Source organism: Excalfactoria chinensis, chromosome 11, assembly GCF_039878825.1.
Source record: "Excalfactoria chinensis isolate bCotChi1 chromosome 11, bCotChi1.hap2, whole genome shotgun sequence".
Lineage (NCBI taxonomy): Eukaryota > Metazoa > Chordata > Aves > Galliformes > Phasianidae > Excalfactoria > Excalfactoria chinensis.
The window spans coordinates 14,093,384-14,106,318 of NC_092835.1; the positions used below are offsets into that span (position 1 = coordinate 14,093,384).

The 12,935-nt window shown below is 39.6% G+C and overlaps 1 protein-coding gene across 6 annotated transcripts in view; it reads left to right on the forward strand.

Moving 5' to 3' along the window:
* Positions 1-12,935, forward strand: part of CHD9 (chromodomain helicase DNA binding protein 9) — an 83,472-nt gene that overhangs the window by 21,735 nt on the left and 48,802 nt on the right. The gene's annotated exons all lie outside the window — the stretch shown is intronic.

The following is a 12,935-nucleotide window of genomic DNA, read 5'->3' on the forward strand; positions in this document are numbered from 1 at the left end:
CTGTCTGATTCTTTGTGTACTTCCTCTTCAAAAAGAAACTCTTGCTGTTGTAATGATTGTTACAATTTATGAATATCATTTTTCCTGTGCTAATTGCATGCTCATTAGATGACTGCAGTAATTGTCTTTAAAATGTGCCAAAAGAGAAAGCTTTCTGTAGAAGGCAGTTAACAGATGGATCAACGTACAGGAGTAACCCTGCAGATCTTGAGGTGAGACTGGCTGACAAATATATGTAAAACAAAGTTACTTAAATTGATAATGTAGACTAAGCATGAACATCTGAATACTTAGTGTTTACAAATAGATATCTTGTTAACACTGAAGACTGGTGAAGCAGAGTAATGATATAACTGCAAGCTCAGAGTCTGGATGTGGTACCTAATTACAGAAGCAAGAAAGGAAGAAATTGTCTTGAGTTGTTTCCAGAAGATAGCAGTCTGTATGAGGGACTGTTGAAGAGGCAGTTCAGTGTATGGTGAAAATATAAAGGAGAAAAAGCTCCTGTTCTTCTGCTGTGTGTTAATACATCTTGTGTGCTATGAACTGAACTGCAACACTGGTTGAGGAGCTGGGAAATTTTTTGCCTTTATTTTAGCCAGGCCTAAGGGGTAAAAGTTCCCAATTGATTTTAGTGTTTTGTGTACAAGATTGTGTATTATGGAAGCAGTGGTAGGGAGGGAAGGAGTGATGAAATGGGAAGCATGTTTTTTGGCAGTACAGGCAAAGTAATTGCATGCTGTAGTCACAAACACCAAGTGGGTGTAAGTGGGCTCATGGTGGGACACTCCGTCAGTACCAGTGGTGAGTACTGATCTGTCCAATGCTGTTATCTCAAATCTGAGTTGTTTTTTTTAATGGCTTCAGACACTGTTGTCTCCGCAACTTCCAGAATAGCATTTCATCTTGAGACAGTTTGTAGAAAAGTCATGTCTCACAGGGTTTTGGGAAATCTTGCTTATGAAATAGAAGCAGGACTTTTAAAGGAGTTTCAGTGCTATGGTTTTGAAGGCAAAGAATCTCAAGTACATGTGGAATTGATGTGGCTTTCATCCAGATGTCAGTGTGTTTTGTGCACTCATGCTTTACAATTTCTTTTAGCTGTAATGTTAATTCTAAACGTGTAAATAAATCAGAACAGTTACCAGTGCTTTGTCCACCCAGAAGCCTTCTACATCTGAGCATTGTTGTTGCCTTGCTAGTTCCTTAAGGTACAGAATTTGCACAAGCCTCTGGCTATGTGTATTTCAAAGTGTCTCAAGAGTGGATTGAATTTGGCAGCTCTTAAGGATGATAAATACAAGTGAGTCAATTTCCTGGGTGATGGAGCTGAGAAGTCATCTGTTGATTTGAATAATTTTGATAAATGATTCTAGGAGTGTAGCTTTAGACTAGGAGCAGTTGACAAGCCTTATATTTTTGAACATAGTGTAATTTGTATTTATTTCTATTTTGTAAGTGTGGCAGGCTTTCTTTTGCGTGGGTTATTTAGCTTGTGCTTGCACTTTGGTTTTTTTGCTCTCTGTGTCTTTGCATTTGCATCTTAGGAAAGTGTTCCCACTTGTGTGTGCTGGGAGTCAGTCTATAGTTGAAGGTAATCTCAATGTTGGTAGCATATTGTATCTGCACACATAATACTACTCAGTAACACACTGAAAAGCAAACTTTATAGATTGTTAGGAAGTTTTACTTTGGGAAATAAACATGGCTTCACAATTTAGTTGTAGTTTGTGTGTTAGAAAGAAAAGAGGAGTTGGCCTTTCTGTTAAAGAAAACATTTCAGATGTTTTTGTTCTGAGCATTTGTTTGCTTTTATTACAGTATGAAACATTGTTTCAGAAAGAGAAAACAAATTCTTTAATCTCCTTGTTTTCTTAAAACAGAGATTGGAAAGGCCTTGCTCCCAGGATGTAGCAGTAGCAAGCTGTAGGTTGGCATGCTGTGGTTGCAGCAGGAGTAGTGTTAGGGATTGCTTAAATGCTGATTGTAGCACTGTGCACGTGGACCTGGGGAAGCTCTCCAAAATCTAAGTTATTAAAGCTGCTTCTGGAGTCCTAAAGCATTACAGTGCTGAATATTTTAATAATACTTACAGCTGTGAAATTGAAGCATGAATTTTAATGTCTGGTCTGTCATGATTTGAATTATCAGTGAGAAAAGTACCACGAAAAGTGCCAGCTTTTCCATGGTCTGAGTGTGTAGTTGTGATTACTCTGAAATCGTTAGACTTTGGGACCACTGGTTTTAAGTCATGCTTTCTTCATTTTAGTATGTCTGTGCAGGTGGATTTCTGATACTAAGTTTTATGTGTTCAGACTGGAGAAATACCTGTCCTGTTGAAGCTGTCATTGAGGAAGGGGTTGTTGATGCCTGACAGCCCTGATCACATTCATTCGGATAAGTGTTGCATTACATCTTCCTTTGGGGATTTTGGTTTGTGATTAAAAACATGTCAGAATTAGAAGGTGATTTCTAGACATACATGAGCATGCTCTCTTGTTCTTTCCCCCACCTTCCCTGCTTTAAATGGCTTTTGATGTGGTTTTTCAAATCATGCCAGTGGCAGCCATCGCAAAGAACATCTACCCACAAATTGCAGTGGCGTGGGTAAAACATCATCTTATGGCTCGGTTATGCATACAAGGACAGGGAAGGGCACTTCAGCGTCTCATCTTTGTCAGTGGAATTCAGAAGAGAGAAGTTTTAAATGTGTAAACTTAAAAATGTTTCTTAAAGTTTGTTTTACTTGAAGCAGTGCTGAAATCAGAACTTTTCATTAAAAGAAAAGAAAAAAAAAAGCCAAATTCATTTTGAATTATGTGTTGTAGCTCTTCATTCATAGAATCCTATGCAGTATTCTTTCACCTATAGTCATTTGGTGTTAGGAAATGTGATCATGTCCTGGTCCTCTATAAAAGACGTGTTTAATGGGCCGGCCTGCTTGTCTTTTTGGCTTAGCACAGTTTAACTGCACGTGTGAGTAGGCTTTGTAGGACGGGGGGAGTTTCTCAGGACAGGTGTATGAGCCATGCTCAGGCAGGAAAGAGGCCCAGAGGTGAGCACTTGCTGTGTACTGCTGTGTACTGCTGTCCCTGGCCAGCATGCCAGACTGCTGCCTGGTGCTAGCAGTTCCTGCTGCCTTTGGTATGAGAACCATTTATGCTGATCTTTGCACTGGGTCTGGTCCTGTCTCATGTGCTGAAAGGCAGGTTCTGCTGAGCACTTCTGTGCTTGTTTCTAGTGAGCTGTCTTAAATCTTGCTTTTATCTATCGGTCCCTACCAGCAGCTCATGCTCCCTGCTGTTTCCTGTGGTTATCCCAGTGAAGCTCTTGGATCCTGTGTTCTAAGCCTAAAACTTTTTCAGTAGGTTTATGGGAAAAGAGACAGTTTGGTTTTTCCCTTGTGGGTTTTTTCCTTTGCCTGAAATTGAATCCAGCTGGTCCCCAGTAGTATCCTGTGACTTGTGAGCTCTGTTTTCAAACTGTTACCCATTTAATAAATGCCATTTCTTGTGGGCATCTGATTTCCCTCCTCTACTGAGGGAGTGGGTGTTGATCAGGGGTAATTGTGAAAACTGTTCAATAGAAGTGGGATTTTTAGGCTTAATTTATGCTGAGGAACTTGCTTTGGCATTAGAGGTTGCACCCTGGCATAGAAAGCTGTCAAAGCAATTACTTGAAGCTGTTAGGGCGAATATGTAAGTTTGTTTGAATTGCAGTCTGTCCCCCTTTGATTTAAATGTGAAGATGCTGTGCAGTCAGCACTGGTTTTAATGATTATACATGACTTCCTAGCTGTTAAATTGGGAAAAGTGATTTATTTTTATATTGGTATCTTTTAATGTGCACTATGTGCTGATATTTGTTATGCTGCAATTAGTGACATTAAGGACCTACAAAAAATGCTGTGTTCACAGGTTGGGTGAACTTTTACACTTACTTGCTTTCAGTGAATAAAAGTACTGCAAAGGAGATCTTGTTTGCAAGTCTTTCTGAATACATAGCTTGTTTCGCTTTAAAGTTACTATCTTCCTATTAATATGGAGTCATAGCTCTTTCTCATCTGTTGTTTTCTTTTATAGCACTTTGTTGTTTTGCCATCAGCAGAGAAAATATGTGCTGGTTTTTAATTATTTAGTTTAATTTTTTCAAAAAGAGAGTGCTTATATGATAGAAACACTGGCCGGCATTGCCCAAGGCTGCAGTCAGTTGCAGCACTCTGTTCCAGCAGCATTCATACTTTGAATAAGCTGCTTCACTTCTAAGTGAAATTTACAGTTGTGTTGCGTGACAAAATTTGAATGGAAGCTGATAAATTACGCTGTTAAAAGAAGTGATAGAAGAGAATCCGTGTCTGTGTTTGGTTGAATCTGTCGCTGTTTCTCTGGCCTGGCCCAGCTTGCCTCTGCTTTCTGTGGGTAATTGCAGGGAGGTGCAGAGCCCAGAGGTGGGCAGGTTGGTGCTAGTTGTGCACTGTTCTTGCCTGCTTGCCCGTAGCTTTCCTCCCTTGTGGTGAAGCAGCTGCTTGGAAGAAGCAGGGTGCACAAAGCCGGCCCATGGATGGGGCTGTGGCTGAAGGACTTGTGGGCTTCAGTCCATGGGGCAGAAGAGAAGCTTAAGGGTTTGGTGGAGAGTGAGGAAATGGTGACAGTAGTGAACTTCGTGAGGATAAAAGGTGAAAAAATGTGGTGACAATTTAGAATGCGAACTAACGGGTAGAAACTTCTGCAGGCTTTTGCAGCAAAATCTAGGAAATTTTACATTAAACTCAACTTTAAGGGTTTTGTCTCTTGTATTAAAATAATAATAATAATAATAAATCTAAAAGTAAACCAAAGTATCTTAATTTAATACTTTTGGAAGTAAGCAGTGGCCAAAGCTTGAATGCTTTTGAAGTAATATAGAAACTCAGTGAGGGCTGTAAATCTGGGTAGTACCTGTGTTGTTTAACTGGCTGGGTGTGCAGTGAGTCAGTTGGGTAACAGCTGTCTCACACATTCAGCTCCTTTGAGTCTGTGAACCTTTCTACCTGCTTCTCTTTCTCTCTTTGTAGTTTTTTGTGTGAGTTAGTTTGTTATGTGCAAATGTGGGGTGATCGATAATGTATAAAGTGCAGGTAGCTGTAATGATCGAGCAATATTGTTTTGAGTTTTCACGGTATTTGTTTCAGAGTGTGCATTGTGGCTGGTGTCTATTTGAGCATCGGGTCATTGACATGGATACTATTACTGTGCTGTCTGGAGCATGAGGGCACTCAGATATGATGGGCCAGTTCTGCTTTTCTGTTGGATGCATGGGCTGGGGATGCTGCTCTTGTATCTGATGCACCTGTGAGCTAGGCTGCCAAACCACCAGCCTGTGTCTGTTGGATACAGCTTCTCTGCATAGCATTTGTGTACTGAGCTGAAGTTGGGAATGGCAGTAGGTTAGTGTTGGCTTATTTATGTTATATAAAAGTTAAGCTTAAAAAGGGATCAAGTTTTTGGTAGTAAGTAAAACTTGAGGTGTTCGGTATGTTCTGTGTGCAGTATCTCTTGTCCTGTATTATGAATGGAGTATATTTAATTTCAAGCATTATTTTTTCCCTGTTTCTTATTATGGATAGAATTTATAACTATGGTTTCTGATGGCAGAATACCATGGGTTCTCTGGGTGTCCAAGCAAAAACAAGCTAAGATTTTTGTTCAGAACTTTTCTTCTGCTTTTTGATCATTCTTGCAGTTATGGAAAAAAAGCAGATGCTAAGCTGGCTTCCTCTTGTGACTCATAAGGCCTTCAAGTAAGCTGCTGTATCACTGTAGAGCTTGTTCCCTTCCAGACAGGCAGTTTCTGAAAGAATCTTTCCCCTTACAGACTGCCTTGCTTCGTGTTGGTGAGAAGCTTATGGTTTAGACCATTGTATCTGATTTGTTTCTGCATTTAAATATGAGCGTGTGAGGTTTGTTTTTTTTTTACTTCAGACAACTGAACTTGCAGATTTATCTTTCTTGAACACATCAAAAGAAAGGAAAATAGAAAGCAGTAGTTTCTGAAGCTGATGGTTAGGAAGGTAACTACAGCAGTCTTTTGTTTTTGTTAAACATAGAATTGAAACAGGTTTGAGAAATCAGAAGGGAAGTACAGTAATTAGAGTCTATTCAGGATGTTACTCTAAATTATAAATGTGCTATATTAAGCTTCTTTGAAAGAGGGAAGAGTGATAAACCCCGAGTTTCTGTGAATATACAATTTCCTTAGCCTTCAAAATGAGTGCATTTCAATTTGTACATCATAAAGTTCACTTTCAATCATAGTTCAGTACTAGAGAATATTGTGCTTAAAATAGGCCTGTACTACGGGGAAAATAGAAAATTGAATGCCATGTTGAGCACTGCAACGCTTGGATTTAAATCTATAATAAAGATAGGTGAAGGGTGGGTATTTTGGCCGCTCAGACCAAATACATTCTGAAGAAGTATGGATTCCAATGGGATTTCCTCAGATCTTTAGCTTGGTTGTGTTTGGATGCTTCAAGGCAATAGAGGGGGCTAGGGAGGCTGCTCCTGCTTTAGCTGTAGGAAGTTCAGGGTTTCTTTTGTCAGAGGAAAGAATGAAAGAACGAGTATGTGATGGTTTGGTGTCCCGGCAGAGTATTTTGCAGCTGATGGCCACAGTGATTGCAGTAGTCTTATGTGGATTCTTGGAGGACAAAGAAGGAAGGAGCTTGTGTTTCATTTCCCCCATGAAGATCTCTTCTCTACTTGTCTACTTCATGGCAGTGGAAAGGACATCTGAGATGTCTGTTTTTCTAATTTATCTGAATTAGATAAGTGGCTTAGAAATTGCAGGGAAGTTGAAGGAATGAATGTACCAACTTGTCTGATGTGGTTGTACTGCCTTTCTTTTTTTGCAGCAAGCCAGATAAAAATTGAGCAGCTGACACTTGAAGTTTAATGTGCATGCATAGCTGTAACCTGAGAGCTTAGCTGCGTGGTTTAAAGCTAAATATTTCTTCGAAGTCTGTAGTCAAAAGATGCATGATTATCAAAGCTGCCTTAATAAGGGGCAAAGACATTCTGTATTCTGTCAGTTGTTGGGGGTGTTCGGTTTGTCTTCCTGTTTGCCTTGTTGCTCAGTCTAGACCAACAAGCCAGCCAGGTGAAGGTATTAATAATAGATTGCCTTGGGATAGCCAGTGGGGCATGATGAAATTGTAGTGGACAAACATAGCTACGTATCATGTTATACTTAGCTAAGTCATCCTTGAGTATAAGTACATGAGGATGTCTTACATGTCTAGTTGTGAAGCACCCCATTGGGTGATGGTAGTGGAGGAAGGGACTCTACACTGCTATCTGAAGTTTCACACTGTGCCTCTGCGCTGGCACGGGTTCTGGTTGCTGTAGGGATGCTTCAGATTGAGCGGCTGTAGAAGCAAGTTTGCTGATGACTGCACAACTGTTGCAAATAAATGTGGTCCACCGTGGGGATAGTGGCATCTTTCTGTTCTCTTTAAGGGTGTTGCTCTCAGCGTGCTCTTGAAAATGTCAGTACATTGTAGCAGGAATAGAAAATGTTGCCTGCATTAAGTGTTACTTGCTACATTTTGTTACTATGTGTTTTCAAAAGACCCCGCGCTCACAAAGCAGAAAGGCCGAGAACCAAACCATTCTGCTGTAGGAGAACTTACTTTGCTTGTGTTTCTATTTTGGTGGTGATTGTTCTTATGCTTTTATAATAAATATTTGAATATTTATCAATTCATCTTCAGCTAAGTCATATTGAGATTTCCTGTTGTTTGCTTCTATGTTATGTTGTGGTTTTCTTTTCAGTATGAGAAAAGTTAGGAAATTGTGCCATCTTACTCTTACTTTGTTATTTTTCTAAGGGAGAGCGGGCTTAGTGAGTTTTGTTGCTTTTTGGAATCTGAAGAGTTCGGGAAAGACACATCTTATTATTTTTGACTAAAGAAAAGCATATGTCCTGAAGTGCAGTACAAGTTATTCTTTACATCTCTAGTAGTTCTTCACATTTACATTTAGTTATCCCTTCAGAGAGTCCCTTTACTTTGTACTTAAAACGTAAAGCAAATATAGGCCAAATGAGAGAATACCAACACAAATAGAGCAAAGTGAACAGCTTATTCCACTTGGCTCCAATATTGTTACTGATCAAGTTCTAGCACTGTGAGAGACTACTTCAACTGATGTCTGTGCAGGATGTCTGGCAGTTAGTGCCATTTCAGTTAGTGTTGTGTTTCTATGGAGTTCACGAGGCCTTCAGAAATGTGGCTTTGGGACAGTTATGGAAGCTGTCTGAGCTTCTTGACCTGTTAAACAGAAGTTTTCCTTATGCAAAAGGTGGTGTACCAGTAGAGGTTAACCTTTTTATGTACCTCTTAAAACTGCTTTTGATGTTTGCAGTTTTCAATGGATCGATATATTTTCAGGGCTTTGTTTGGTGTTTTATTTTTTAACTCCAATGACTGGTCACTTCAGAAAGATCTGTTCTTTTGTTGTCCATAAGTACTTCCTGAAATATCTTGTGCATTTACCTGCCTTGTTTTGTAGAGCATTAAGTCAGATGTTGATTTGTTGGGTGGTTCTTTTTTTTTGCTGCACCAAATAAAGCTGGAACTTTTGGATCTGTGGGATTGGTAGTAGAGGCTTGGCAAGATCTGCAGTGGTATGGAATGACTCTAAAACTGATCTGAATCCTGGTAATTCAGATCTGTTGTGCATCCACAACTCCAATGGACTTGAATGTGACCATCACATTTTCTTCAACAGTTTCATGTCAAGTGGGGCAGTACTTCCAATGTGCAAAGTGTTGGGTTTTGTCAGTACAAGTGCTCAATGTTACTGGTTCTTCATGTGGAAAAACTGCACCTGAGAAATGGCACTGGGACTGCTGGTTGTCTTGTTACATTCTGTGCCATCTTCCAAACAGCTGTGCCCAGTATTAGACTAGAACCACAGAGAAGTAGCTGCGTGGTGGGCACAGCACACCAAGCCAATGAAAACTGACACAGATCCAGTGCAGTAGCTTGCCAGAGTAAGCAGGTTGAGGTCCTCAGCTTCTTTCATTTCTCAGCAGCTTTATGTGCTTCATTGCATGGTACTTGAAGATTTACATTGAAAGATGCATGCAGTTTTTATAACACTACAAAATATCCAGAGATGCACTTCAGCGCTATTTGGTTCTGTGCCACAAAAAGGCTCTATTCAAACAAAATCTTCTACTCAGCAATCTGTGTGTGCTGTAGGTTTAATCTCTAGTACCTGATGGGCCTTTGCAGTGCACATAGGATAGCAGTAACTGCTTACATTGGGCAGTGGCTTGATTTTTTTTTTCTCTGTGAGTGAGGTGGTGAACTAGAATCTTACTGGTTAAGAATCTACTGCTGATTATAATTATGGTGTCTTAGTTACAGAAGTGGTAAAATGTTATTTGTGACACATGTTAATGGTTCTGTAGCACTTAGCAGTCTGCTGGTGAGTTAGGGTTGCTGGCCCTTACGTGAATGTCTTTATTTCCACATAAATTTAGTGCTTGGTTGAAGCTTTGAGTTGAATGTGCTTTAAGTGATGAACTACAGTAATGAAATTTATGTTCTGAGGTGACTGTTAAACAGATAAAAATGGCTGCATTGAGACTTTACTGGAGTTGCCGGCCACTCATTTATCAACATAACAAATAAAGGAGACAAGGTAATTTTCCTGTTTTTTTTGTTTTTTTAATCTACATTTAACACTTTGATATTCATTTCAATTAGGTTTGAAGTGTCTATTTCTTGATTCCGTGTCCCTGAAATAGATATTTATTAGCAATGATAATAAGGAAGGAGAAGAGCAAATAATATTATGAGTATATTGCAAGAACCACAACTTAGAATGGTTCATTTCTTCATTGTTCCATGTATACCCCAAAAGAAAGGAAAAATGCCGGAACCCCATGGACAGTGCTCTTTGCTCAATGGAGTAATTCTACCAGATGACGTGGGGCAACTGTTGAAGAAGAGACTTTTAAGTCAGAACAGAAGCTCTGAAGGGGAGTGTGGCAGCTTCAAGCATTTGCAGTTTTCAAATTCTGATGTGATCACAATGTGAAAATACCTGACAGTCTGATCTGGGCAGAAACACAGAACTGATCATCGTTTAGGTGATTCCTCTATTTGCAGTGTAGCTGGGATAATGATTCTATTTCAGGGACTTGACATGCACAAAAGGATTCCTTGTTTATTAATAAATGTGGACAAAGATGATGGAGTGGCAGTGCATGAGGATCAGGTTTCCAGGTGGCTAATTTTAGCTGCTTTCTGTGTGGCTGATGTCAAGGTCATCTTGTTCTGTCTCAGGACCTGGTAGATGAGCAGGAACTGCTCTCAGGACACAAAGTACTTCATAGTCACATCTTCATGCTGATGCCTCCTGTTAGTAGAAGTGGATGGATCTTCTGAGGCACTGCAAGTGTAAAGCTTAGATTTTTTTTTGTTTCTTACAATAGGTACAATCATAATTTAATTCATTAACTAGTATTTTGATGAGCATATGCACAAGTGAGAGCCATTGAAAAAAATATAAATATGTATATTGTAAGTAAGTCAGAAATGTGTGATTCATTAAAATACTAGGGAAAGGCATTACAGGTCCTTAGAGGATATCAAGAATGGATGCAACTCTATGAGGAGGCTTGGCCATAGAGACAGCATGCACACAGAACTGAAAGCAGTCCTGCTCCAGCATGAATGGCCATAGGTTCTGGCAAAAGTCGAAATGATGTTTTGTTCATGGAGTGGGTAAGGCAAAATCTGGGAGGATTTCCTAGGAGATGGAAGCTTCTCATACGGGGCTTCCTTTGAAGCTGATACACAGGGGATGTAGAAAAACTACTTATTGTTGTAGGGCAAATTTGAAGCATGTTTAGGTTTTCAAAGGAAAAGAAGAAAACTGATTGTAAGCATTCATGGCTGTGGGAAGTACTGCTATACTGTGAAGTGCCTGTCTTGCAAATGGCACATAGGCGTTGCAGAAACATCTTTCTGCAAAACCCCTTCAGCAGAGTATTGGTAGGTAATGGGAAGGTCAATGATTCCTTCTCTGGATATTGCCCAGTAACTTGATTGTTTTGACATTAGTTTAATTAAGATACCATTCTGACATGTAATGTATTTTCTACCTCTCAAAACAGAGTGTTTGAATCTTTTGAATGCTGCTCACATATTTTGAATATTGGTGCTCACCAGCTCCTGTGAATGTACGTGTGGTCAAGTCTACAGCTGTTATCTGACTTGTTCCTCCCTTAATGTCCCTTAAGAGTACCTCTTCAGTGTAAACAGCAGCATGGCCCATACCTGCTGCTCCAATGGCTTTTGTGGGTGGCAGCAGCATGAACCTGATACAGAATTGTATTCCTGGCACTTCCCTGCTGCCTACAGCACTCAGCATAGCAGCAGGCAGCTGACAGAGCCCCAGTAGTGCCACTTGCCGAAACTGTTAGCAGCAGCAGATACCCTGGAGCTGTTCTGAATTGGGACAGCATCTCATTGTTTTGTGTTTAGTTATGTTTGGATGCCAATCTTCACAACCATGAAAACTAGAAGCTTGTTTTTCCAAATAAAATGTTCATTCTGTAAATATGTGGCTGCCTTGGGGCTTTCCTTTCCACTTTCTCATGCATCTTCCTCAGTTACAAATTCCTCTCAGTGCTGTTGGATGGAATGGGTTTGTAAGCTCTTGGCAAAAGGATGTGCACCTTTGGGATGTCTGATCTATGTCCCTTCTCAGTGGTGGGAAGGCTTTATTTGGCTTGGCAAAAGGCTTTGTTCTTTTTGTTGTAGATGCTATGTAGCTTTTTGGGATTTGTTTCCAGTGTACATGATAATTTATATCTGTTTATGACTGTACTTAAAAAGATTTAATCAATACTCAGTATAAAAGACCCCTGAAGCATTTGATCTTTATGTTACTTTGATTGCCAAGTACGTGCAGATACTGTCCTTTGTAAGGCAAGGGTATTTCTGGTTCTCAAAACAGTTGTGTTGCTTTGCAGCTTGTGTGTGTGTGTGTGTGTGTGTGTGTGAGACAGTGGTGACCTCCCTGATGCAGGTTTCATTACAGATTTATTTAGCTTGTAATGGCTGGTTGGTGACTTCCTGTGTCTTTGTGAATGTTATTCCCATATGGTTAGAAACGTCATAGCAAAACCGAAAGAATATGTTTGCAGTTTGCTAACAAATAGCTTAGTGTTGTTGGTGTGCAGGACACGTAACTTAAAACAGAAGCAATAGTATGGACCAAGAAGTAGTGGGTTAGCCTCCAGATTAAAACAGCTAGTCACTTCATTCAGCATGCTCCCAGTTCTATGTGAGGGAGGTAATAGAAGTGGACATGGAGGCAGCTTTGAGTAGATGTGTCATAAGAAACTTCTTTTTAAATCAACTGAATACTTAGGAATATTACTTCAGGAAATTGGCATAAAGCTTCCATTGCCATTATTGCTCATTTACTAATTAGGATTTTTTTTTTTTAAATTTTTTTTTTTTTGCTTGTTCTCAGTCCCAGAATGGCTCAGGAAGGTATCAGTTTATGTTTAAAATTCTCTGACCTTACAAGCTTCAATAGTGTTTGGCTTAGAGATGAAATTATACCAAGTGCATTAGGAAACTTCCTTAATTTAATTTAGCTGATCTCAGAATGCTAAAATTGTGCATTATTTAGCATTTTCCTAAGCTTGGAAATAGTAACTCTGAAAGATCAATGTTTGCGATTTCTCTTGTAGGTTGGATAACCATAACATTGAAGCATCTTTGCTACAGTTCTAAAAAGTGAAATGAAAATTGAACAGTTGTCCTTGTAATTAAGCTGCGTATTTGCAGAAATATCTTTGAATGTAATGACAGTGATAACTAAGAAAATTCATCCCATGGATTTGAACAATGAAGTTCATCTTGAAAT